This window comes from Ixodes scapularis, unplaced genomic scaffold (genome assembly GCF_016920785.2).
Source record: "Ixodes scapularis isolate PalLabHiFi unplaced genomic scaffold, ASM1692078v2 PGA_scaffold3__209_contigs__length_174095766, whole genome shotgun sequence".
Lineage (NCBI taxonomy): Eukaryota > Metazoa > Arthropoda > Arachnida > Ixodida > Ixodidae > Ixodes > Ixodes scapularis.
This window is the reverse complement of record NW_024609868.1, coordinates 152,565,560-152,592,174: the sequence shown is the minus strand read 5'-3', so window position 1 is coordinate 152,592,174 and position 26,615 is coordinate 152,565,560. Positions and strand designations below refer to the sequence as shown.

The 26,615-nt window shown below is 47.6% G+C and overlaps 1 protein-coding gene across 1 annotated transcript in view; it reads left to right on the top strand.

Moving 5' to 3' along the window:
- The window catches only part of LOC115324540, a 66,322-nt gene that overhangs the window by 1,701 nt on the left and 38,006 nt on the right, over positions 1–26,615 (top strand). The window lies entirely within an intron of this gene.

The window sequence follows — 26,615 nt, the reverse complement described above, 5'->3', positions numbered from 1 at the left end:
CTCCAGAGCTACCTGGGACTGGTCAATTTCTATCGTCGGTTCCTGCCTAACTTGTCCAGCGTTCTACATCCGTTAAACCATCTTCTGGGGGCAAAGACGCCTTGGACTTGGGGTGCGGACCAGGAACAGGCTTTTCGTCAGAGCAAGGAGTTACTGCTGTCTGCCGCGGTATTGACGCATTATGACCCGAAGAAAGCAGTGGTGCTTATCTGCGATGCGTCGCCGTACGGAATTGGGGCTGTCCTTGCTCACCGAGAAGATTCAGGTGCTGAGAAACCAATTGCGTTTGCATCTAGAGGTCTTCTGCCGGCTGAGCGCAACTACAGTCAGCTTGACAAGGAAGCCCTGGCTCTGATATTTGGTGTGACTAAGTTCCGGCAATACCTGTGGGGCCGTGACTTCGAAGCGGTCACAGACCACAAGCCCTTGCTGGGGCTGCTTGCTGCGGACAAGCCTGTACCTGAGACCTGTTCGCCACGGGTGCTGCGTTGGGCACTGATGCTGTCGGCTTACAGCTACAAACTGAAGTACAGACCTGGTTCACACATAGCAAATGCGGATGCCTTGAGTAGGCTGCCGCTGCCAGTTCCTCCATGTTCCATCGAGCGGCCAGCCGAGGTATTTATGCTCGAGGGGGCCTATCCTCGCGTACTACTTGCGTCTGTCGTGGCTGACTCCACTTCAAAAGACTTGATTTTGTCGAAGCTTCGAGATCATTTGTGGTCTGGAGCTGAGCTGCATGACCCAGACTTAAAACCGTACGCTCCTCGAACAACTCAGCTGTGCGTACAAGAGAACTGTATCCTGTTGGGGTCAAGAGTCGTCATCCCAGGATCCTTACAACCAGAGGTTCTACGACTCTTGCATGAAGGTCATCCAGGGATCGCCAAAATGAAGGCCGTGGCTAGGAGTCATGTATGGTGGACATCATTAGATGAAGACATTGCGGCTACAGTGCGGGGATGTCGTGTGTGTCAAGAAAACCAGCGACTCGCACGACCAGCACCAATGATGCCATGGCCATTCCCAGAAAAGCCATGGTCTCGTTTTCATATCGACTTTGCTGGACCAATGAAGAACCGATATCTACTCATCGTGGTCGACGCCTACTCAAAATGGATTGAGGTCGTTCCTGTGTCCACGCCGTCGGCAGAAGCCACGATCCCTTGCCTACGTGTGATGTTTGCCTGTCACGGACTACCAGACCTCGTCGTATCCGATAACGGGCCGGCATTTGTAAGCGGTAGCTTTAAGAACTTCCTTCAACAAAATGGAATAAGGCAGATTCTAACACCACCGTATCACCCAGCGTCAAATGGAGCCGCTGAGCGAGCGGTTCAAACCATAAAGTTGAAGCTGAAGAAGGCAGCTGATGGAAGTTTCCAATGTCAGCTGGCCCGAATCCTGCTCAACTACAGAACTACACCTCATGAAACCACAGGGTGCACTCCGGCGGAGTTACTGATGGGCCGCAAGTTGAAGACTGCTTTGGCTCTACTTCACCCGGACCTGAGGTCAAGCGTATCGAAAAAACAACTCATCCAGAAGATGGCGCACGACTGATACCAACTATCCAACCGGGTGATGCTGTGTATGCGAGAAATTTTCGACAAGGTCCACCATGGGTACCGGCAACTGTGATCGACACTCCAAGTGACCACATCACAGATATGGCACTCCCAGATGGTCGGTGTTGGAGACGTCATGTAGGACATCTGCGTCCTGACCTATCCCAAGCTAGGGCATCATCGGGTCCGCGAACAGAGCCGGTGGATCAGGCCGCTCCTCCTAATGGGAATGTGCCTGTACCACTAGAGGATTCTGCCCAAGCGGTACCTCAAACCGTAACAGCTGAATACCAGCATGACGACACTCAGCCTGTTCCTGGCATTCCGCTACCAAGGAGTCCTGGTACTCCACTACCGAGGAGAAGTAATCGAGCACGAAAACCTCCTGTGCGCTTTTCACCGTGAAAATCGGTGGGACCTTGGCTCATTTTTGTTAGGGGGGGGGGGAATGTGATAGACAGCCAGGTGGCGCCCCCTGCACACCTGGTATATAAAGAGCATGTCGCACGAGATTAAAACAGTTGAACACCGGGCAAGCTTGCGTGCACTCGTCAATGCCCCGCTGTCCCGGGAACTCGCCGAACATTACATTTCGTTTAATTCTTAACCCGTCGCTAACTATAGGAAGTGTTCTTCCATTGTCGAGAAATTTTTCATTGAGAACTTAAGAGGCCTGCAGTCTAGTCATGCGCTACAATAGCAGCTACATTCATTTTGTCTTACCTAAGCATTGAACTTGGTCTTTATGCTTTTTATATGTAGCATTGTCATATGTCTGACAATATGCAATCTAGAGACTATGTGCTTCATAGTGTCCTTAAAACATGTGATATATTTCTTCAGAATGACCAAGTGTTTATATGGTGCATCTCTAGTCAGAAATAAGTTTTGTATTTTTCGAGAACTTGCTATTGCAAAGCTCAAATAAGAATGTTTGGAGCAACATCTGTGATAATTTTTTCAGAGTGGTCCAGTGTTTATACGGTGGTATGCTAGTCAGAGAATATATATATTGTTTTTCCTTTCGAGATTTAACTATTGTGCTCAAATAAGACCAGAGTGTTCAACAAGATATCTGTGATATATACTTCAGATTGCCCAATTGTTTACAAAGTTCCAGTCAATGCTCAGTTTTACTTCCATGATTGAAATATTACATTCCATGTTGTCACACTTCTATTCATGAAGTCACAGGGGGTGGTGGTGGTGGTATAACTTTATTTTTCAAAAGGTTAGGAGACTGACGAGTCCCGGTCGGGGCCCTTAGTCCAGGGCTCCGTTGGTTTTTCTTTAAGAAATAAAGCAATTTTCAAAACAAACTACCTGTGCACTGTCTTAAGATAACACAATCACCTAACTTTGATGAAGTACCATAAAAGAGATAATGAAATGGAGCAGAAGGCAGGACGCTTTGAAGCATTTGTAATATGAAACAATGTCCACGACAACAATATCCCTGGTTCAATCAGCAACTAAGAAAGCAGCCTCTGCTAAAGCAAGCATTTCTTTCTAGAGAATCTAAATTAATTCTCAGTTCTTTGCAGGGGCAATCCAGATGACCTGTTGGTCTGGCAACTAAACCTGCAAACCTTTTCTGTCACTGTCGACTGCGTCTCGTGCCTTCTGCTCATAAAAATAAAAAAAAAGGCTGTATCGATATCACCGCGATGCACTCGACACGTATCCGGAGGCAGCACGCTGGCTGTGCGACGAACTTCACAAGGTGTAGGAGCTGAAGAGAGTATGTAGCTTGTGAACGGCCATGACTGTGGAGCAGGAAGCGAAGTGTGCACTTTACGGCTTCCACGGGGAGGGCTTCACTGAGGGCAAGGATGTGACGGGGTCCTTGGTGGTCAGGACCTCAGTCGTGGTGGCGAGAGGTTCCCTGTCGCTGGCGGCGTCCATGCTGGGCACCACCGCGGCGAGGGCGCTGAGGGGCTTCCCGACGGTGTCCCTGGTGGTCGGGACTACCGTCGTGGCGCCGGACTCCTTGCGTGTGGTGCTCCGCACGGGCACGTCTGCGGCGGGTTCCGAACCGGGCGACAAGGTGCTGCCTCAGAGCCTTCCCCCTGTCCGAGAGGCCGACCGGAAGGCCGACCGGAGGGCCGGCAGGAGCCAGCCTCTCGGGAGCCGACGCTGACCTCTCCGAGCTCGGCTCAGAACCGTCCGAGCTAGGCTCAGACTCCAACTCTGACTCTTCAGGGTCGGAGTCTGACTCCGGTTCTGGCTCGCTCCATGCAAGGCAGATGTTGTGGAGCACTGCACATGCCGAAATAATGGCGGTGGCTGTTGAAGGGTGGTAATACAGAGCCCGGTGCCTTTGCAGACACCGGAATCTGTTTTTCAACAGCCCGATGCAGCGCTCCACAACAGACCTGATCGAGGAATGCGCCTTAATAAACCGGCCGCAAGCGGTGGAGGTCGCGTGGTTCCCGGGGACAGGGGTGATGAGCCAAGGCTCCAAGGGGTAGCCGCTGTCACCTGCACATGTAGAGGATGGAACATATTACATTCTTTACTTTTTAAAATGAAAGGCAAGAAAACAGCTGTGTGCAACTATGTCAATTATAATGTAACTTAAGTGTGACTTAAAAGTGTGTTAATATTTCTGCACTACAGTATCAGTTTACATTATATTTAATTAGCACCAGCTTGCCTGCAAACTCAATGTTATTTCATGTAACTATATGTTTTCCTGGTGGGTTGTATGGGATGTGTGCACGATTCCTTAGGGGTGCTGTGTTGTATGCAAGTGCATTATTAGGCCCTTGCATCCGACAGATAAAAGCTCTGTTGCTTTTGGGAGTGTGGCCGTGACCTTAGGCACGGGCAGAGCAGAACACGCTGGCCTTGTCCTTGGCAAGCAAGGCGATAAGGCGCCAGTTCGACGAAACTCTTTCCTAATCCTCGGTGGAGTTGGAGATGGGGAAAAGAGAGGGGGTGGTTAGATTGGAAAGGAGTCAGGTCCTGTTGGGACACGGAGGGCCTAATAGGAGGAGCTATATAGGCAGACCGAAGAAGAAGGGTCAGGGAAAAGAATCCAGTGTGTGGGACAGAGACGACACGAGGACAGATTTGGCGAGCCCCAAGTGGCCAAGGAGGAATTGATCCCATTCCGTACAAACTGACTCAAAGCGACCAGGCGAGCCCCCAGGGATCGGCGAAAGAGCTCCAACTTCATGCAAAAACCAACCAGCAAGAGGGTACAGGCAGACAGTAACAGTGAGTGGGCCGAACTGGACAGCAACTCGCACTGCGCTTGCATGCCTTGCGCAGTCTATCACTGTCGTGAGATTGGTGTAGTGTGACTTTCGTAGCCTGCAGAGTGTGAGAGTTATGTGGACATAAACAGAGGTTAATGGCCAAACTTTGGGTGTTGTCTCACTTCAAGGAGTTCCAGCAACTGTGTCTGTGTGCCTCACAACAAGCACAGTACGTGTGGTACTGTGGCTTTCAAGCAGTGGGAGCCACCGTGTGCGTAAGGAATAAATTTAGTATGCTCACCAAGCAGGAACCGGCCGTCGCGTGGCAGCTGCCCTTGCTCGAGTTGGTTTCGGAGCCAGGAAAATTGCCACACGAAGGAGTCGTGCACCGACCCGGGATACCGTGGGTCGATGCACATTATCCGGCAGTCGGCGTCACACACCTGAAAGTGAGAGAGATATTGACATGTAATTACCTAAATCCACAAGTCGTAGATTGTACTTATGGTTCACAAAGCAGTCGCAATTTCAGAACCTTTTAAGTTATTTTGTCTGACACATGCATGTCAACACACCTTCCTGGATGCAAGGTACCTTGAAACAAAAATAATGTTTTTTTTTTGTTTTGTTTTGTGTTTTACGGAAGCTTTAACAGACAAGTATTATTTTTGGGAGAAGAGTCTCACGGCTCACATGCTACGTAGAGCACACGCTCGCGCAGTCGTGAGACCCCACAGCCCGCGGTCATAAAACGGCATACTTAAACCGTATCGGCAATACGTTTTTTTTTTTGTTTTTTTCTACAGATTTGGACGCGTTTTGACAACGTAACATGAGTGTACTACCACAATCACGTTGAGGGCGTAGAAGTACTTGCGGCACCAGTACGCCGCCTTCGTGACGGTGGGGTAATTCTTGGACGGGCCGACGATGGAGACCATGGTCCCGTCCACGCAACCGATGACGCCGGGTATCCTGCCGAGCAGCCTGAAGCCCTTCTCCGCGTCGAATCTCTCGCTCGGCGTCTCGGGGAAGTGGATCCAGCCACGCTGGACTCCGAGACGACGCAGGATAGCGACGGACACGGCGCGGACCGCAACGCTGACTGTCTTTTGGTCCCGCGCTACGTGTTCGTCGCTCGCCACCATGCCTTGGAAGCTCCCCGTGCCGCAGAAGCGCAGTGCACACAACACTTGAAGCTCCACAGTCATGACCGTCCACGAGGTACGCACTCTCCTCACCTCCGGTTCCTCGCGAAGTTCGTCGCACAACCACCGCACCACGATCTTGGGCAGGCGGTATTGCTTCCGAAAGATCTCCTCCGGGAGCTCGAATGCATCGCGGTGATCCCGATACAGCCTTTCGGGCGAAAAAAAAAGCTCTATTAAAGAAAAAGTCGAATTGACGAGACGGCGACGCCTCGCCGCCAAAAACATGCTGCCAATGACACCTAGTTCCGAGCAAGTACCTTTTGAAACGTACTCGGTACAAAACGAAACGTCATTTTGTTGTCACGTCCGGTAGCCGACTCCGCCCAGTTTTGCCGACTCCGCCCACATTTTTTTAGGGAAATTACATCACTTTTGTTTCCAACCAATCAGACGTGATGACGTCACTTCCGTGTACTAAAAAAAGGTACATGTACAATGTCGAACCTAGCTATCCAGCAGCTACTAATTGAATCGCACTGAGATTTTTCGCAACGGGGAACTACAAGGGCGCGGTTGCCCCCGATGATCACATAGCTAATGCCCAGTGGATGGTGATCAGAGCCGTGACGGCCGTCGTGAGTATCGCTGTCAACCGGCTGGGAAGAGACGGTTGGGTCGACAAAACCCCGGACCGAGGCAGCTGAGGCATGTGCGAAAGAAGGCTTTCGTCGCCACCATGACAAGCACACCGACGTCGTCGGGTGCGTTGACTAAACTTAGACTCTAACTAAACCTTCGTCACCGTCATCATCGGTCTGAAGGAGACCGTCACCATTTTGAAGGACTCCAACACTTTGCCGCAAACACCATTTTGCCATTAACAACTTGGTGGTAAGTTGACGTTTAAACTTCAGGGTTTCTACCGCTTCGAAGTTAGTGCACGCTTAGTACCTATGTCTTCAGTTGACAATTTGTTGCGGTCTGTAGCTACTGTCAACCACGCAATAAAATCTGGATGGGTTGCTGATGGCATTTTGTTGTATCAATTAGATATTTCACGTTTTCACGCCAAGCTGCTGGAATTGCAAGTCAGTCATCGGAAATTCATAAGAACACTTTTCGATGTCCTGCAATAAACTCCCAACAGGTCTGTCCTAAAATGAATCGTTACTTCACTCTACAAAAAAAAGGGTATCACCTTACACCCTTTTGTCCCATATAATACACCCCAAAACTTCATTTCGACGTACAGCGCCCTATAGTCGAACAGACGGCACCAAATTTTACCAGGGGCTTGATAACGGTGCGATATAACTTATTAAATTGCTAAAGTGCGTATCAAAGACCAAAGAAAGAAAACACGGAGCTTTTGCAGTACGGCCAAGAAAACTCCGATAATCTTTTTTGTAGTCAATAATACGTACATCAGCTATCCTAATAAGTTGTACCACACGGCTATCAAGTCCCTCGTAAACTTTGGGGCCGCCTGTTCGATTATGCGGTGCTGTACGGTCGAACTGAAGTTTTGGGGTGTATTATATGGGACGAGGGGTGTAATAATACACCTTTTTTTCTGAGAGTGTTGTCTAGACAGCAGCAGTTTAGTCTGACAGAGTATGGTAACATTGTTACCCACTGTAGACGAGAAATTTAGCCAGTGTCTTGTGAATGGTTGTCATCTTCGTGACCAAGAAAAACAATAAAAATAGAATTGTCCTACATTCAACACACGTGTGTTTGTTTGTTTGTTGTTTAGCTTTACTTTACTTATTTTGTAGAAAACAACGATGGGTCAACACACGTGTGTTTAATGTAAAGGCTATAACAACACACGTGTGTTTAATGTAAAGGTTATTATAGCAATTAAATAGATTGTCGTTTCAAAAGTGACAGTAACTCATTGAAATTAAAGAGTAGTGTGAGGTGGATTTTTGAAATTTGCCTATGATGCAGAGCAAATACGCACTGTTGGCTTATCACCATCAAGCATAAACGACAAGTGGAGGCAGTGTAGATGTGTGAAGGAAAAGCGAGCATATGTACTAAAGAAAGAACTGCTACGTAACGTGAAGAATGTCAGCAACTATCTTGCCATTGTGGTACGAGCTCAGTGGCTATGCACATGCTTATAGCAGCCTGTGAATGTAGGATGCTCCCCTTATGTGACAAAGCCGGGGGGGGGGGGGGGGGGCGAGGGGGGGTTTATGGGGCTTCCCTCCTTCCCTCCCCAAATCCGGCGGGCCCTAGAATATACACACAAATTCCGACACCATCCCCCCCGCACCCCAAGTCATGAACATCCCAGCCACCTCAACCCCCCTCCATCCTCACCCCCTTAGAAGTTCCAGGCTGCGCCACTACTATCAACAGCACTCAATAGATAGTCAACATTATCAAGATAAACGAAATTTCTTTTATTTTATGCACCATATAGGCAGTGTTTTCGTCTTTATATGCATGCAGCCAAAGCACACACTGTAGAAAACACTTGTGTGAAGCCTGCGTTCACAATGCGGTCCCCGTCAAACTTTCAAGGCGTTAACAAATTCCACAAATTAAATTTTCAACGAAACGAATTCGTTTTGCAAAACGCTGGCAAACTTACGTTGCGTTTTACATCATTCACCTTTGTCGTCCGATGAATCAGTAGTCAGCACTACACAAACCTCAATGAGCTTGTCGTTTGTTTTCTTGCCGTGGGGCGATCCCTGCGGTCGTGGCGGCGGCACAATTCTTTCTCAGACCGTTGGCTGCTACCTCCGTGCTCGCGGAAACGTGGTTCCCTTTGTGTCAAGGTGAGGTATTGAATCTTAATGCACGGCAACGCTGAATAAAGGTCTATTACCGTCTTCATAATCTCAGCAACGCTACCGTACGAGCCACAACAACACCACCACTTTCAAGGTTTGTAACACCGGCACAAATAGAAGCCAAGTCTTGCATCTCGCCAAGCGTTACATCGGAGACGTTAAACGCCAGCTCACTGTGCTCTTCGACCAGGTCCTGCCGCCGAATGGGCTCATCCAACAGCACGAAAGTATTCGTGTGCGCGTTGATCAAGTGACCGATCGCATGTCAAACCCCAGCCGCGGTCGATCCGACGAGCATGGCCGCCATGTTGTTTCGAGTTTAACTCGTCAAGGGTACGGTTGTCGAGTTAAAACAATGCAAATAGTCCCGTGCATTCTTGTTCTTACGTCATTTTGTCGTCACAACCCGAACTCGAAAAATGACTGTTAGCGGCAAACAGAGGCTTTCTAGTTTCACGAACGTTTCCATGGCAAATGGCGTTGAATCGTCACGCGCAATGAAGCCATTGGGAAAGCGAGGTACCTATGTAGGAACGTGTAAAAACGTAAAAGCCGTTTTTTTTTTTTTTGGCACGAGCTATTTTGCGAATAAAAATAAGTAAAAAAGACTGCCCGAGATTATGCCGTCGCGTGCATTTCTTCAGCGCCAAAAGAGAAGAGCATGGCTTATGGAGATCACACCGGCATAATGACTGCAGTGAGCAAAGGAGCAAAGCATTATTAAAACTGTCCGAAGAAACTTTCCTGCATCATCCACAGAATGCTCACAACCGTTGCACTCTGCGTCGATCTCATGACTTGTCATATACTACCATAGAGTCGTCGTCAGCTCTGTATCCATTTGAAGTCTCCTTCACAGGCAAACAGGAAATTTCATTTGCAGCTTATGTTCACGGCGGCTTCACATAGGATGATCGGTGTCGCAGCGCACCTTCACGTAATATTTTTTTTCTCCTAATGCCATCCGTATCGTGCAGAAGCAGGGAAAGCAACGACGCAAACGAGACACAAACACCACAAGGTCGTTACCGCGGTTTTCGCCATGTTTGTTTTCAAAGACCGTAGCGAAAGACTTCGAGAAAACAAGCCGAGATATCTTAGCTAAATTTACTTTACGTCATAATTATTGAAATAATATTTCGTATTTTATCAGGGGATAATATTATTTTTCTCTGTTTCCTTCCATTTTCCGGAAGGTAGCCTTTTCTCCGTTATTCGCTCGTTCTAACTCCCGGAGGAAAGAAAGAAGATAACAAAAAGAACAGGGGGAAATGCGGGGATTTCTGCTCCCCAACTGCGTGGACACGTCATCGCGACGTAGGAAGATCGTCAGATTCTAGCTGACCGCGTGCGTGAACCCGAACGTTGGGGCGGAGCCTCAAACAAGAATCATTCTAGTTTGAGGCTCCGCCCCTTCTTTCTTGATACGTCACAACTCGAAAGGAACCCGTTTGCGACCTGAATAGCACCCCAGGTGGTGTTAGTAGAAGAGCAGACTGTAAAGCGTGCCAATCGGTGTTTGCGCGTACTGAAAGCAAGTATTTGCGAATTTTACGTTTTGAAGTTTCAAGGCGTATCTCCGTTGTTGTCGAAGCTGGAACAGTGCAGCTGACAGTTTCAGCGACGGGCACCAACGCACGCGACCGAGGCGATCGGGATATTAACTACAAATGGCGGAGGAAGATTATTACCTCTCTTTTCCTTTCGCCGCCAACTCCTTCTTGGCGGAAGAAGGTTTAAAAGCGCAAAATGTGACTACATTTTTTGCGGAGAAGCGGTCTCGCTCGGCGACGTACTTGGGGCGGGAAGTAGTTTTTGCTTTCGCTGAATGTTGACCTTACACCGAAGTCTGACGAGCGGGAGGCGTCTTCATGCTTCGGACATTGTGTGTACCACTTCGACGTGTGTAATTTCGTTATTTTTATAACCTAAGCGCAGTTTCGAAGCGGCCGCCTACAAACACACGACACGGCGATCGACGACGAAGAGCGCCACACTTTCCATGGACCCCAGAGGCGCTCGATGGCTCTTGCGCTTTGAATTGCCGTCCTTGATGTCGTGCCCGTCGCGTCTTTTACAAGAAAGACTGTCGCTTGTCCCGCAATGCTCGGAGTCCCTATATATAACGGTGGCGTAACATAATGTTAAAAAGAAACGCCAGTCTCTTGCCCGGTTCTTTAAATGAACTGAGGTCACAGCCGGATCGTTGCATACACGTGCTGCGCTCAGATCACACCCGTGTCGCTCCATTCCGGAGAACCTGAGTTTGCAGAAATTCCATTCTTTTCACTTCCTACGAACCAAGACACTGGACACATTTTCCTTCCTGGTGTACCTGAACCGTTCCATTTTATTCCTCTAATCCCACGTATGTATCAGGTAAATGTATCACGTGAGATATTACACTATTAGGTAATTTTAAATATAGGGAGGCCCCAAAGCTTTGAGTCCCCAAGCAGCTTGGGACTTCGCACTGCATATCCGCATAATGATTTGCAATTTTGCAGTGGGACACCCCAAGCTGCTTGGGGGACCTAAAGTATCCTATTGTAAAACTCGCTATTCACGGAACTGGATTCCCTGGGGTGGCACGTTGCATACGCTCTGGTCCGTCGGGCGGTGAAACGGACTGTACGTAAGTGCTTATTAACGAGTTCATAATTACTTACAGCGCGACTGGGACAAGGACAGACCGAGGAGAAAACACAGGACAAGCGCTGAACTAGCAACTGATTCTATTGAAAAGAAAAGTTTTGACTTAAACAGCGCAAATAAGTTACGTAAGGAAGAGACAACAGGAAGGAAAGAGCGCTGTTGTCTCTTCCTTACGTAACTTATTTGCGCTGTTTAAGTCAAGATGTCTATCCAACTCGCCCAGCAACTCATTTTGGTGAAAAGAAAAGACATGTGATGCTGCTGCTGCTCGTGCAGGCATGCCCCTCCGTGGCCCTGGCGCTTCTTCTTTCACTCAATACGAAACCGGCGAAGTTATCCGAGATCCAAAAAGCCGATCTCGCTCTCCATCAAAGTCACTGTGGGCTGGCTCACACACAAGGATCCGGTTTGTGTTATGTGGTACGTGTCCATCATTTCTCGGGGTAGTTTGTAGTTGTGTCGGAACATCACTGTAGTCTTGTTAAAAAGGGGTTGGCATCCGCAATCCCGGCAATGCATCGCGAGATGCGTGTGAGCGGTTCCTTTCATAGAACTGGGGGGCTAAGCTCGCCTCCGGCGGGAATCTCTCCGATGCCACGTCACGAGGGAGGGGAGGAGCTTCTTTTGACTCCGCCCCGGCGAGTTTCCCACTCCCCCTGTTACATTTCCGACACCCCCCGGCGGCGGCGAGTTCCCCAGCGTAGCTCCGATTTTTCCCTACGCTCCGCAGTGAAGGGTTTTTATTTTATTTAAATCGGGGGATCGGTGGCCGGCTGGGCTAGCGCACACCAGCTCGGAGCACGTCGAGTGAAAGGTCCGTTGCATAACCCAGGATGCTGGGTTCAATCCCCACCCCTGCCCGCTTCGATGTTGATGAGCATCGTACCGGCGTGCAGCCGTGTAACACTACTGCGGGATGGACGAAAAAGACCCCAGGCTAGCGGTTGTACGGCACTGCATGGCTAAATTTCTCATCTACAGCTGGGAGAATCTTCCCCGTTGAGGCAGACCAAGTTTTAGGCAGTATTAACATACATACAGCCAAATTTTTCTTTATTTAAATCGTAAATGACAAATAAGAATAGTTAACAGCAGGGATCCTAATTATACAAACATTGCTTGGATGCGGGGTAGTTGACTAGACATTGTGATGGTTTGCTGCGCCACGTAGATGCAAGAAAAACGCTCTTGATAAAGATATAAACTAAAGCAGAGTATAGACGGAAAACAACATACAAGAATGGAGCAGACTAGCAACTGTGTAATTTCTTTCTCATCTTTCTCCCCCCACACCGCCACACAGCCACAATATATATATATTTTTTTTTCAGAATAGGGTGCACGTGGAGCGAAAGCTCGCGCTGCAGAACCCATGATCGTGGATTCACCCCCACCCCTGCCCTTTTCGATGTTGATGAGCATCGTACCGGCATGCGGTCGTGTATCACTACTACGTGGTGCACGTTAAAGACCCTAGGATAGCAGTCATACTGCACTGGCTAAATTGCTTATCTACAGTAGGTGGCAATGTCGCAATGTTCTGGCATGTTCTCCTGCTGTATAAACAACTAACGGCCAATTTGTTTGTCAAAATACGGTGTGGAAGAAGAAAGATGAGAAAGACGTTACACAGTTGTTAGTCTGCGCCATTCATGTATATTGCTTTTCCTCTATCATCTGTTTTAGTTTGAATTTTATCAAGTGCGTTTATCTTGCATCTACGCAGCACAGCAATCCATCAAAATAATTGTAAAAGACTGTAGGTAATGGTAAATTGCGTTCCTGGTTGCACATTGCCGTAAAAAAACATTTGTTTCTAGGATTCACTTTGTAGAATTTGGATGTAGGATTCACGACGGGGGCGACGGTTCATTCACGGCTCCATCGCCTCAAGCCCGGTTCGCCGCGTAGTTCATCGCACAGCCACCTTACCACGACTTTCGAGAGGCGATAGTGCTGTTGGAAATGAACGTCGTCCATGTCAAACACATTTGCGTGGTTTAAATACCTATGCCAACGGCAAAACACGAACGAAAACGCTGCCATTTTGGACGCTTCTCCCTGATCTCGCGCCCAACTCACCCAAACTCGCCTAGGTCGGAGCCGGCAAGCTTTTCCCATCCGCGGCGGCTTCTGCCACGTCACAGTGACGTCACCGCATCTCGCCGCGAGTTCCGAATATGCACCTCTCCGACTGCCTCAAACCCTCCGTTTAACGTCACGATCTAGGGAGTGTCGGCGCGTGTCGTCATGCACGGCGCCGACCAATCGCGGCGGTCGGCGAGTTTGACGGAGAACTCGCCTCGATCTCGCCGCGCCGAGCTTAGCCCCCCTGAGCTTGTGGCGGGCGGAAAAAACAACATTCACGTTGTATCTTGAGGCGACTTTCTTGAGTCCGTGGGAAAGGCGGTGGATGTACGGTATGACTGAGGTTTTCTTTTTCTCTTTCTGCTCGAGGTCACGTTGCTCGATCGCGGGATCTGTTTTAAGGTGTTTCACGATTTTTTCGCAAGCTGAAGAAATGACCGAATTAGGTTATCCCGATTCCTCGAGCCGTTGAATTTGGGACATGAAGCTGGAATTCAAATTGTGGATGCATGTGCTTGTTAGAGCAGTCCTCAGACAGGAAAATGCAATGCCTTGTTTGACGAGTTTGGAGTGGGCTGATTGGAAGTTAAGAAGAGCCTTCGCTGTTCTGGGACTGTAACACCAGCAAACATGATCGTCCCCCACTTCGATGCGGAGATTCAGGAACGGAATGAGGTTCTGTTTTGAGGCTTCATAGGTGAAGTGAAGTCCTAGTCCTTTTTCCGTGAAGATCCTCAGGACATCGTCAAGCTTCTGATGGAAATTAGCCCTCTCAACGAGCACCAAATAATCGTCTACGTACCTAAACACGTTTTTGGTGTTTTCTCCAAGCAGGGCTCTAGATCCCGATCGATCTTGCCCAGGAAGATGTTACTGAGCACAGGAGCTACCCTAGACCCTATGCGTACGCCGGGCTTCTGTATGTACACCTTGTCCTGCCATCCGATGAGTGTGGACTTTAAATAAACGGACAGGAGTTTGAGAAAGTCTTCTACCGTAATACCGCATCGCGTCCTGAAGGCGCTTTCGTCGTTGTGTTCTGTGATGCACTCCTTGACACTAACCATGAGGTCGTCGTGTGGCATGGAATAATATAATTCTTCAACGTCGCTTGTCCTGTGTTTTCCCCTCCGTCTGTCCTTGTCCCAGTCGCGCTGTAAGTAATTATGAACTCTTACCAACTCGCCCAATTGTCCATTTTGCTTACTAACGAGACGCTCGTCGGGGAGACAGCTGGCGGGCATTTTACACACTGCAGAAACAAGCGTCAGTTATGGCCGAGAAAGGCGGGCGGAACGGCTTTGTCCCTGCCCGGTTTGCCTGTGACCGCTACTATAATTGCGTATGGTCACTGCAGACGCTTTGTAGCGTCGCCTCCGGCGCTGAAGCTTTGAACAAACTATGGCGCCCTCATTTTGGATGGTACAAGCACACCTGATCGGGCCTCGCACTACTTATCGCACGTTGGTAGAGCTTTCTTTTTTTTTCGTGCGCCGCTGAAGAAAAGAAAAACACCTTTTTGACGTCCGAAATAGGCTGGATTCAACGCCTCAAGACAATCGAAAGTTCTAGGTTCTTGCCGTCACCACTAGGGTACGCGTCTTTTATCTCTGGGTGTCGACGTTAAACATCTGGCGTCGTCGCCCTAGCGCAGCGCACACAGACTTTGATTGGTCGCAGATAAAGAGTTCTTGCTCGCGGACCAGTGAGAGGCCCGAGTTCCGACCTACGCTGCGTTCACTGCGCTCAACGTCGGAATATAACAGAGTCTTTAGCGTTTTAGCTTTAACCTGTGCTTCGACGGCGTTCGAATTTTTGTTGTTTCATTGTATTTTTCTCGTGATTACGCGTTCCACACCATAGCAGGCGCGCTTCTTCATGCGCGGCAGTTTGGGACGCTCGAGTTCTTACTACCTAATAAGAAACGTACCGAGCTCCTTTTTCGCAGCGCCCCGTGGGCAACGCAAGAGGCCTATCTCGTCCGTCTACAACATTTTAGTTTTGGTTGCTTCACCGGGAGCTCCAATTTTATAATCCAAGGAGCGTGATCAGGTCAGACAGAGAGGCCGTCAGTCACCTTAAATGCCGACGGGCAGCTACAAAAGATTAAACTCTCCCTCACTTCCTCTTTTCTATTTGAGAAGAAGAAAGACTCTCCTCCTTTCTGCGGAGAGTAGCTCAGAGACGCGTACCTGCGGGGAGAGGAGAAGAGAAAAAGCAAACGGGAATGGAAAAAATAAAACTGGGAACCCGTTTTTCTTTTGTTTTTTCCCGATACAAGGCGACTTTCTAGGTCAGGCCTTCAAGTTCAATGATGCCGTTTTTAAGAGTCACTTGTACCGTGGGATCGTGCTGCGCCAGGAGGCCGACGGCCCTAAATGAAGATAAACACAGCTTTTATATGAGCCGAGCCCACTACATTCCCTCGCCCCTTGCGGCTAAAATGCCTTTAATTCTACTCCCATTTTATTCCGAGGTTGCGTAATTGCGAAATGATAGCGGAATCGTTTTAACACCGATGTGGCAATTCTGAAATATTGGACTATGCATAATCATTCTCCACAACCATTAAAACTTTTGCAATGGTGAGAAAAAAAAACATTCTCACGTGACGTCACAATTTCGTCTGTAAATTTAGCGGGAGAACGCTCTATGTGACGTCCTAGTTTCATGTTATTTCATTTCATATAGCCTCACAATGTACCCGCTAAATTTAGACGGAAAATGTTGACGACCCATATAGTCACGTGACACTCTGATGTCACGTGAAGTTTCCCGCTTTCTTTAGACGAAAATTGAGAAGCCAAATGACGTGACGTCACGTGTTGTGTTCGCCGCGTAATTTAGTTGTGAAACGCTTTTTGGGTGTCGCCATAGTATCACGCAAAGCGTAGTACTTTGACACAGTGGCCCTCTTCGCTGCGTGGCGGCGTCTCGCTGTGAAGTGCTACGCGACACTGTGTAGTGTGTCACTCACAGCATGACACGTGTCACGCTGTGACAGTGCCTTTTCGCACTCTTCCTTTTATGCGCACAGTAAGGAGGCCACTGAAGTTGGGGTGTGCGAATAGTGGTTCGAATCGAATAGCACAACGTCATTCATAGCCTTTGCCGTGCAAAGGAAAACCGATGCAACCGGCTCTTTTCGCTCTGTTGATGCTAGCGATGACGGAGCGCTATTCGATTCGAACAACTATTCGCACACCCCTACACTGAAGGGATCATTGCGAGGGTTTTTTTCCCATCAGCGTTCATTTCTACGCTAACCTATCATGAACTGGAATGGCCTTCTTTATCACATTGTCACCTTCATCGATAACTCCAACTTTCACTCGCAATAACCAAACACTCTCCTCTTTAAGGTTTTAGAGACTGTGAGGGTAGTTGTGAAATTAACAAAAAAATACTAAAGATGTTCGTGTCACGTAACACTGCGACTGCGTGACATGATGTGTACGACGCGACATCAGGATGTCACGTCACGGGATGTAACGATTTCGCGTCATGGTGTAACATAATGTCGTATAACCACGTGGAGGGGCGTCAGGACACGTTACGTGACGATACGGTGTCATGCAACCTCATAAAATCACGTAACGCCATGACGAGACTTGACATAAGGCATTCACGTGACGGAGGGATGACCCGATTGTGACCCAACAATAAAGAATTCAGAACTTACCTTCTCAATCTTTTTTTTTCTGATTGTGCTATCAGACATTTTATTTCGGATCGTACATTGCCTTTCTACATCATGAACCTAATATGTACGTTTCATCGTGTTCTCAGGTGTAGCAAGTGCTCGTGCTTAGTGACTTCAGAACTAATTTCCGGAATTGACTCGCATCTTCTTGTCAGCGGTGAATGCATATTTTTATTGTAACATTTCAGGGAACACGATGACCTACTGTAACAAATATTAACCAACCGGAGTTTGAGAGAGAGAATAGTTGTTTATTTACAGTCACGAAGAGGTCAACCTGCTTAAAAGCTGATTTGCTACTTCGTAAAGGAGAGGGGGGTAGGGTTGGGGGGGGGGGGGGGGGGGACAAGAATGGAAAGAAAAAAAAAAAGAGAGAAAAAAAGAAAAGTTTAAAAATTATATAAAATAATACGTATTTACATTATATGCAACAACTTCTATAGCAGCTTGAATAATCGAGTATGAGAGAGAAAATGAATTAGTGCTTTCGTGGCCTTATGTGCGTCTCCAGACGTTGACCACGGCCCAAGAAGGTGGTGCAGTTCAAGTGTTTCCTTTGGTCCTAGTCCTAGCTGTATTTTTAACGTCTTTCTTTCAGAATCGTATTTCTTACATATACACAATAGATGGTCACTGTCTTCGGGTGAAGAACATGAAGAGCACATGGGTGATTCTTCCTTGCCAATAAGATGGAGGTATTTCTTCGTATATGCGACGTTGAGACGCAGTCGATGAAGTGTTGTCTCTTGAGCTCTTGAGAGGTTTCGTGGCATGCAAAATTCTAATTTGGGGTCAATGTGTTTTAGGTATTTGTAGTAATAATGTGGGTCTGTCCATAACGACGATGTTATTTCCCTGCCGATTGATCGAGTGACGGTGTTGGAATCAGTTCTTGAAAGTGGAATGAGGAAAGTAGCAGTTTCTTTGTGAGCTTCTCTGGCTGCGTTGTCTGCACAAATATTTCCAGTAATCCCGCAATGCCCTGGCACCCACTGGAGAACTATATTGTGCCCCTTAACCAAAGCGTTTTGGTGGATCTCCCGGATTGCGTGAATTAGTTGTATGTTTGGACTTTGCTTACGAAGTGAAGAAAGAGCTAAAAGAGCAGATTTAGAGTCGACGAATATCACCCATTGGTGTGGATTTTGGAGAATAATATGCTGCATGGCTGTTCTGATCGCCGCGAGCTCAGCAGCAGTCGAGGACGTCATATGACTTAGTTTTGCTTTAATAGTTGTTTTGGTTGATGGAATATATACACCGATACATGAGGAGGTTAGAGTGGTAGACCCATCCGTATAAATATGCACAGATAGTGAATAGGTTCGATATATATATTCTAAGGCTATTTGTGTAATCACGGCGATTGATGTCTCTGCTTTCTTTCCTATACCTGGAATGTTCACTATAATTTCTAATGGGGGATACATCCAAGGCGGAAGTGTCGGATTCTGTGCAGCCTCAAATAAGTTGGGGAGATAGTCTTTGAGGAGCGCAATGATTTTGGAGAAGCTAGAGGAAGGTTTGGATTGAACAATATCCTTAAGGGGGTGATGTGTATTGCGAGTGACATGTCGAAGGTGAGTTCTGATTGTTTCTTGAATTCTTAAGGCTGAAAGTGGAAGTGCCCTAGCCTCAGCGAGTGTCCCGTTCTTCGATGTGCATTTGGGCAGGCCCAGACAAGAGCGCAGTGCTTGTGCCTGGGCACTTTCAAGATCTTTCATAACAGTCTTTGAGGCTCCGTTCATAACTGGTAAGGTGTACCGTAAGAGTCCTACAAAGAGAGAGTTATACAGGGTCATCGTTGCTGAGACTGAACAACCCCACCTTGTTCCGCTTATCATTCGGATTATTTGAGTGAAAGAGTTTAATTTATTTTTCAGCCGTTTAATATGAGGGCCCCAAGTGAGATATCTGTCTACAGTTACACCTAAAAAGGTATATTCAGGAACATAGGGTATCGGTGTTCCTTCCACATATATGGGATATTTGCTGGTATCCTTTTTTGTAAAGGCAACAGCGGCTGACTTTATGGGAGATATATGTAGCCCACGAGACTTGAGATATTTTATGACAATGTTAATCGCTTTCTGTAGTCGTACCCGATTTATGTATAAAGACTTGCTCGATACCCAAAGACAGATGTCATCAGCATATAAAGATATATGCACTGTGTCTGGAAGAAGTTTGAGAAGACTAATGAGCGATATATTAAAAAGAATTGGACTAAGAACACCCCCTTGGGGCACCCCTCGTTTTACTTCATGGTGTCCTGTGTCACCGTCTTGTGTTGAAATGTAAATTTTTCTTCCCTTAAGGTAGTTTGATATCCACGTCATTACAGGTCCTTCGAATCCCATGTTTTTCATGTCAAGAAGTATTGCATCGTGTTCCACTGTATCAAATGCCGCTTTGATGTCAATAAAAAGAGCGGTTGTTTTCTTTTTCTGCATTTTCATCTCTTCGATACTAGAAACCAAACTTAGTACATTGTCTATGCTGCTTTTTCCGCGGCGGAATCCGGACATCTGGGGTGGATATAGGCCCCTGTTCTCAAGGTCCCATTCGATCCGCGTAAGCACCATTTTTTCCATTATCTTTCCAATGCAGCTTGATAGTGCGATTGGTCGGTAGGAATTAATGTCAAGAGGCGACTTTCCAGGTTTGAGAATAGGCAGGACACGAGCTACCTTCCATTCATTTGGTATAGTGCCAGATTCCCATGATATGTTATAAAAGTCCAGTAAAAGACATCGTGCTCTTTCACCAAGATGAGTTAAGGCACAATAAGCAACTCCGTCTGGCCCTGGAGATGACTTAGTGTTGCATGATGCAAGCGCGATTTCTAACTCTTTTAGCGTAAAGGGGACATTAATTAGGCTACAAGCATGTGTTATTTGATCTTTGATACTGATGTTGTATTTAGAGCTTGACGTGTAACAGGTGATCTTTGCACAATACTCATCTGCCACGGCGGTTTCTGTGAGTTTTCGACTCAAGGCTATGGATCGGAAGGGATGTAATTGCTGCGGTTTATTACGAAGGCTTTTCATCATTGGCCAAATGCGTGTCAAAGGCTTCCTGGGATCTAGGCATGCGCTCTTACTTCTCCATCGTTTCTTTGAGAGCTTGTCTAAATGCCGTTGAACGTGCTTTTGCGCTCGCCGTGATGCTCTCAAGTCTTCAGATTTGCCTGTTTTTCGGGCTCTACGTTCTGCACGACGGCGAATAGCGCGAAGCCGTTCATATTCGCTATCAACAGCAGCTTGCGAATTCGCCATTTTGTACGACTTTGTAGCTTCTGATTTTGCGGACGCAATGACGTGCGCAAGGTCTTCAGTAGTAGCGATCTCATGACACTTTGTTTCTAGTTTTTCTTGAAATTTTTCCCAGTTAGTGTAGGATAAACTTGTACCCAGTTTTACGCAGCAAAATTTGTTTATTGTGATATAGGTGGGGACGTGATCACTTCCGTGGGTTTCGATGTCGGCTAACCATGATGTCTTAATGGCCAGATCGGCAGATGCCAGTGAAATGTCTAGTGGGCTACTCATCGTCACCCCCTTGAAATACGTGGGACTTCCGTCATTGAGAACCTTAAGATTATATTTGTCAGCCAGATCAACTAATGCTCTTCCTCGAGTATTAGCTTTTTTACCGCCCCACATTGGATGATGGCTATTAAAGTCGCCTGTCAGAATATGTGGGCTTGGTGTCGTTTTAATTATTTCTTCTAGTCTAAGCTTGTCGAATGCTTTACCTGGTGGAATGTATGCCGCAATTATCGTGAAAGTGATCGCTCCTTTGCGGACACTTGCAGCAATGTATTCGTTAGTTTGGTGTGGTGAAACAGTATGCAAAAAGAAGGTGAGATCTTTCCTAATTCCAAGAAGTACCCTGCTTAAACCCGATCTTCTCTGGGAATAAAAGAGCTCATAACCTGATAGTCTTATGTCTGAGCCGACTCGTGACTCTGATATTGCTATAACAGGAAAACGATATTTGAAAACAAACTGGCGAAAATTTGATAAGCGATTACGTAGACCTCTTGCATTCCACTGAAAGATAGCTGCTCGACTACGTAATCTTTCAATCGACTGCATGGGCCTACTGTGTGATAATGTCGGCGGAGGCGTGTAATTGACGTGTACTTATTGACACCATAGCTGAATGAGCGGAAGGATGTAATCAAGAAGTGTTCTTAAAGCTGTTGCTATAGGAGAGTGCCAAGTGAGAAGAATGCTACGAATAAACGTGGCTACTGTGTTCAGTGTGGGTCCCAAGCTCGGGGGAGAGGGACTCGTTGGATACTTCTCTCGCAATGTTCTAGTTTGGTCTCTGGAATTAATATTATCTGGAGGCTCCCGATGGGGAAGGATTGGAAACTCCTTAGCGTCATTGAGTTTATATGTTGGTGTGTTAGACGTGTTTGATTTGTCATCTGAAGTACTACGACCTGTCGTTTCTGTGTTACTTTTTCTCAATTGGTATTTACCCTTAACAGAGGATGTGCCGGCCACTTCTGTTGAGTTATTAGCAACGTGGTTTTGATGGTGCCTACGTTCAGTTGTGTCAGGTGGGTTTGCTTCCACTTTTTCATTTGAGGAGAGTATGGCTGATCTAGCGGACTTGTAGTCCACTCCAGCGTAATTCTTGTACTGGTATATGTTTTGTTCAAGCTTGAATTTGGGGCACTGACGAGATGTTGATTCGTGTTTTTTTCCGCAGTTTATACATCTAGGGTCTTCTGTGTCGCACTTGCTCCTGTCGTGAGCTCCACCGCAGCGACTGCAGCGACTTGTTTTCAAGCAGGTGCCACGGATATGACCATACGAACTGCAGTTCGGGCACTGTCGAGGCTTTTCAATGAAGGGCTCAACGTTGTACCTCGTGTACCCGATGGTGACGTAGGCAGGTAGGGTGTTAGTGCTGAATACTAGTTTCACAACCTCTGACTTCCCAAGACGCCGAAGGCAGAGAACGGGAGCTGTAGCCCGAACCGAAGATTCTAGCTGGACGTCACTGATGTCTTCCTGCACTCCGTAGATTACTCCCTTGGCTGCTTCACGTGAGTGCGGTGCGTAGGCTTGCACAGGTATTCCTCCGATGCTTTCAAGTTTAAGTAGAGCTTTCGTTGATTCTGTGTTTCTGCAATCAATTGCAAGAAGGTTAAGTCTTCGATTTGGTCTAACAAGAATGACGCCATCTGGTGCGGTCATTTCGAGTTTTTCAGAGATCTTTAGAGGATTGATCTTCGCAAGTGACTTGTCGGGATCTGTGGGCTTCAGAATCACGGTGAGGGTAGGCTGAAGCGGTGCTGTTGTGATTATGGTCGCGCCAGATGATACGGAGCTGATGGCGGTACTTGGCCTCTTGCGGCGCTTTGGAAATTGGAAGGCTTCCGATGAGTCTTCAAGCTTACCAGACATTTCTGCGCAGGATGAAGCGGCGCTCGATGAGGCCGTCAGATCTTCCATCTGGTTGTCGTTCATTTCACATTCAGCCACATCTGGACCCGGGCCAGTCACGGGCATCGTAGAGTCGTCAAGGGTTGATCTAGGTGGCTTTCTTGAGCTTGTAATCTTTTATATTTGCCGGAATTAGCCGGAGTAGAACAATCAGCGTCTTTCCACCAGATCACTTCGTCGTCGTTTTTCCCAACCGGAGTTCTCGCTATGCTTTCAAATGTGCACTTTCGTTATAAGTTATTTAAGGTTTACAATTCGGTGCCATCAATAATGAGCACAACGTATTCGCGCCACCGCCTTCGAGTAGATGCGTATCGCGAGCAGCGTGTTGGATCGGAATGAAACCCAGCCAATATCATTTCCGGAACTGCAAAACGTATGGAGCATGCGTAATTTGTGCACCCATAGCATGGAAGTCACCTCAAATTTCAACGCAGCTTACACTTCCTGAGGAACCGTAATTATACTCCGCTTCGTCTTGCGAGGGACAGCAGAGAACGCCACGAGCCACAGAAGCCAATCAAATGCCACGCGAGAATCGCGTGTTTTTCAGAAGGGGCGCAACGACGTGCGGGTTTCACAGTCACGTGACGAGTTCACAGCGCTGGATTGACAAGGAGGGCTAATAGCGTTCATTCCGGTTAATCGTAAGCTGAAACGGAGTGTCGAAACATTTCATAAAACTCAAGTTGGAGGTTTCTACGTTTCCGTCCAGGAGCAACGAAAACGGCCGTCGCGCGATGGTTGCCATAGCAACCGTCGCCAATGCTGTGATGTCGATAGGCCTGTTAGATTCGCCTGGACTGGCAGAACTAGTTAAGCAGTCAAGGAACTCGCGCATTCGATTTGACCGGAAATTGCACAGCTGCTGCTGCACGGGCGCATTCGATTCATCACAGTTCTGACCGAGTTCAGACCCAGTTCCTCAGAACATTACCCCGGCTCCGAAGTCAGTTCGTCCTCCGTGCAGAAGCAGACGACAACGAGAGCAGAAGACACATTTTGTCCGTCTCTGCTCGCTGTACCACTTCTCGGTGCTCGTTTTCAAATATCTGCGACAATAACGCCGAGACGGAAGTTACTTTCCTCGTTTTGATAAAAATAATGTACCCGCGGTGGACGCGGAAGCGAGATCCTAACAGAAGGTAGGAAATATATTGAATATGATATTTTTTAAGCGTCTTACACACCTGCTCGCGCAGGTCTAGCTCCTTATTGTAACTGTTGAAAGATGGGCTCAAGTAAATTAATCTTTTTGATGCATCATGGACATTTACTACGATGATGTTCTTCTTAAAAGGCACATGAAAAATTACACTCGTAATAGCAGCTCTCTGATGCACACTGACGACTCCGATACATTACCGAGGTATGCGATTTAGTACATTGCCACTCGAATGCCACCGCAGCTGAGCAATACCGCATTCTTTGTCCGTTGGTATCCGTGGCCGCGCAGCAAAGAGACCTGGTAAAAAATTCAGAGAATTGGCTTTGGCATGGCAGTTCCATGTCTGTCTTTCTTGAGAGCCGGAATTTAGGAGTTTCAGCGAATATAGGGAGCGCTCCGATCGATCCAACATGGCGAAAAAGAGGGGGATAGATTTGCGACGCCCGTAGACCAGTCGCGGATAATTTAAACAAAGCGTCTCGTTCTCTGTTTGTTACCATGTGCGAGACGATCATCGCTTCAACTAAGACCTACCGTGATGCTACAAATGAAGTGTTCAAGCGAGTCAAAGGCAAGAAATCTTGCCATAGTCACGCTATGTGTGCAAGTGTTCGACGTGAGCTCTCACGCTGGTGCAGCTGTCATCAAGTTGAACCGAATGTACGCGGGTCCACGGAAAGGTACTTATCAACAATATTCGCGCGTTGAAACTATGACGCGTACTTTATCTAAAACTAAACTTATCGGTCTGCGGCTACAAAGATTTTTGTTGATGTTGCTTAGATTATGTAATTATTCAGGCCTCGCACTAAACGGTGTTGCGAACTCTTCAGTTGTTCTAGTTAATTGTGCTAAAAAGCGGTTGGATCGAAAGTATGACAGCTACAGCATACAGGGGACGATTGAGGTCTTTATCCGGCGTTCTATGTAACAAAACATCGGTATCCTTGGTGTTAGATTGCGATCAGAAGAAGGACGATTGGTCGCCAATCGTCCTTCTTTACGCATAATGTAAATAAGCCCCGGAAGCGCCAATCTCATCTCGATGTGCTTGTGTACCCCTACAAAGAGGAAGAGGAAGGCCGGCCCGAGCGGACGCAATTTCTATCGGCTCCGTTGGGTACGGTTTTTTCCACCGGCTCTGGTGACCCTCGGTCTCCACTGCCGGCGGTCACCGACAGCATGGCCCGCCAATCTCATCTCGATGTGCTTGTGTACCCCTACAAAGAGGAAGAAGAAGGCCGGCCCGAGCGGACGCAATTTCTATCGGCTCCGTTGGGTACGGTTTTTTCCACCGGCTCTGGTGACCCTCGGTCTCCACTGCCGGCAGTCACCGACAGCATGGCCTCCCCTTAAGTGATTTAGAGCTCATCGGTACCGGTTTCGCGTTGGTGAGTGCAAGTTCACTGGACTTTTGAATATTTTTCGTGGCAGCCGCGTTAAGCCTAGCAGAAGCCCGGCGCGCCGCGAGCCGGTTCCATCCCGGAGGCGGCCGTCCTACTCGGCCTGATGATGATAAGTCCACCCGCCGCACCGGTGGCTTCACAAGACCAACTTTCGGCGAGGCAGGAGGACCAGAGCCGCAGGAATTCGACAAGAGGGTACGACACACATCACCCGCAACATCATCCCGCCACCCTCGCCGACAAGCTCCATTTCAACATCGTCAGCACCTCTCTGTCATCTGTACACAATCTCATCCCATCGTCCTTAGATGCGGCGCCGCAGGCCTTCCTGGTATGGGCTACTTGCCTTTCTGCGGCACCGCGGTTCTCCTGAACCAAAATAAATATTATTATTATTATTATTATTATTACAAGCCTCCTTTTGGCTCTTGTGGAAAGCTTTATTGTAATAGCAAGTCTCATCGGTCGTTCGAGTTGTATGTGCCACGGTGATATCTGCTGTGTGTGATCTGCTGACAAACAAGTCTGTATTAAATGCCAGAAGGCGAACAAAGGTAAAGCTTTTTTAACTTTTTTTTCTTTTTACAAAACAGGGCAAAGATTAAAAAAAAGAGCAACCTAAGCTGATATCCGAGTGTGCTCAAGAATGAATGGCAAAAGGTGCTTATACTAAGTGGTGGATGTACACAGTTGATTTTCTTTTTGCCTCTGCATTGTAAATTGGAAGAAATGTATCAGCAGAAGACACGTTTCCTTCTGAATACGTCTTTTATTAGGGCAAAAATAGGTTTTCATACACAACCGAAGAGTTCGCAACACTATTTAATGCGAGGCCTGAATGGTTACATCATCTAAGCAACGTCAACGAACGTGTTTGTCGCCGCAGACCGATAAATTTAGGTTTAGATAAAGTATGCGTCGTAGTTTCCCCCTCAAACGCGCAAAGATTGTTGATATGCACCTTTCTTGATGAAAACTGCACCAACGTGAGGGAGCCCATGTCGTCGAACACTTGCACACAAATCTTGACTATGGTATGGCAAGATTTCTTGCTTGAGGTGCAGATCAACTCGTTACGACTAGCTACAATCACCCACCGCAGCGATGCAGGCGTCGAAGGGGCGCAACGCAGTCAGTCGCCGTCACCCGACGCTGCTCGTTTGGCGTAGACGGCTTTCCGCCCAGGTGCTTCGTTTGTACTTGGCACCGAGTGTTCTTTTCTGTGTTTGTGTGTGTGCTCAGTGGCTGAATATGGGCCTCAAGAGCAGTTCTTCAGGCTCAATAGCGTTCGCCGAAGAACTTCTGAAGAAAATGCCACCCAGGAAACAAAGCACGAAAACACAACGCACCAGCTTGGCGGACTATGCACTGCACTCTTAGAAAAAAGGGTATGGA